This window comes from Gymnoscopelus braueri (assembly GCF_963280865.1).
Source record: "Gymnoscopelus braueri genome assembly, chromosome: 1".
In the NCBI taxonomy this organism is placed as follows: Eukaryota; Metazoa; Chordata; class Actinopteri; order Myctophiformes; family Myctophidae; genus Gymnoscopelus; species Gymnoscopelus braueri.
The window spans coordinates 27340502-27342442 of NC_137603.1; positions in this window are offsets into that span (position 1 = coordinate 27340502).

A 1941-nucleotide genomic window follows, 5' to 3' on the forward strand; every position below is an offset into this window, starting at 1 on the left:
TAAGTGTCTCAATGCACTATTGTTCCACAATGGTTCAGCGACAATACAAGCTGTATGTTTCTTTTCAAGCAGCTCGTTCCCTTTCTTCGGGATACACCGCCATACAAAGTGAGATATGTTGCTGTTGGGCAGAAAACTTGGATCTCCGACTTTTTATGTTTTTTCATTCATTGAAAAAGCCCCCCACCCCCTTCCAGAGAAAGACAAAGAGAAAGACATACAGTAGACAGGATACAATAAAGGAGGTGGGAAAAGTTCAATGGTTATTTAGCACCACATTGCTAATATTGCTAATTTCCAATATTATGATAAGAGGTACTGGAGTTACAATAAACCATTCCAGCAGCCATCAATCCTAATCCAAACTCATAACTTTAACCCATCATTGGAACTTCATGACATGTAATGGACGACACGGTCTTAAAGCATATTAACCACTCGACCTGTGCAGACTTAAAATTATATCGGGGGCACTCCCAAAGAGAGATGGCGTACGTAGAATAATTATAATCATCAGCACTCAGGCTTTGCGGTGCAATAAAACATGATTCTATCTGTTTCCTCTGACACCCTCATCTCGTCTCCTGGCACTTGTGTAACGTTATTGAACAAGGAGAAAGAAAAGGAGAGCGGTAGTGGGAGGAGACATTTGTTTCATCACCAACGATTAAACAGTCTCTTTGTTCAAGAGGCGTCCCGCCAAAGCGCAGTGTAAAATATACATGCCCGGGGCTACGCCGGAAAACAATGCAAATATGCTAATAGGCTGCGTGTGTGTTAGTTGTCATGTTTGCTTGTGTCAAGGCGGATCTCTTGGCTGGATGGCTTACGTACCTCCGTCTTATAGAACAAGCCTGCAATGTGCTCTGAAATCATTAGCAGGCCACAGAGGGCCGTCTGTGCCCAGGGTGTGAGTTACACTGACACTATTTTGATCCCTGGTCAGATGACACCAGCTCTTTTGTCAAGTTATGTGTGGAGAATGCCTGGGAGTTGGAACGCCAGGGCTAGGGACAGTGATACTGACCTGGTCCACCGCAAGTCTCCCAGTGTAACCCTGCTGCACGCTGACGCACACACAAACGCACGCATGCACGCACGCACACGCGCACGCACGCGCACACAAACCTAGATATAAATATATATTCAAAAGCATATGTGAATAGATACACTTTCTTTGCTCTGCTCTAGAGTTAAATGCCTAACCAATTGAGGTACTTCTGAATCCCCACCACCACCACCATCACCACCATCACCAATAACAACAACAACGCTTACATAAAGGCTGTCCATCCATATCTGTCACTGTCCCTGTTATTGCTCCTTTAATCTGCATATAGGAGAGTGCTATTTCCAGATCCCCGGGTTCTACCGCACAATGACAGATTTAGTAGCATTAATGGCTTCTGCCTTCTTGTGTGTCAGCGTTTCACCCTCTGTGCCCCTCCAACACTGCTGGGCCCACATAAACCAGCCTGACCGTTATACACGGCTGCTTCTGATGCTACAGCACAATTCTTAGTGTTCATTTAACCTCCAAAGTGTCCGAATTAACCCGAGTAACCCAAATACCACACGTGAACAGATAACGGCAATCCTATTTCAAATTCACAGTCTTTAATCGATGTGATCATTTATCTATTTAGATGTTTTTGGGCTGTTGTTTGTAGCGTAGAAGATGCAACATCTCGTCATCTCCCAAAGCAGAGACCTTAGAACTCATCAATCAATGATGTCATCGACATCGTCTATATGCAGCTCGTTTTAGATGCAGCGGGCGGGATATACCTGACCAGTGTGTGTGTGTGTGTGTGTGTGTGTGTGTGTGTGTGTGTGTGTGTGTGTGTGTGTGTGTGTGTGTGTGCGTGTGCGTGTGCGTGCGTGTGCGCGTGCGCGAGTGCATAGTGTGTGTATGAAGACAAACAAGCCTCTGTGCAACCC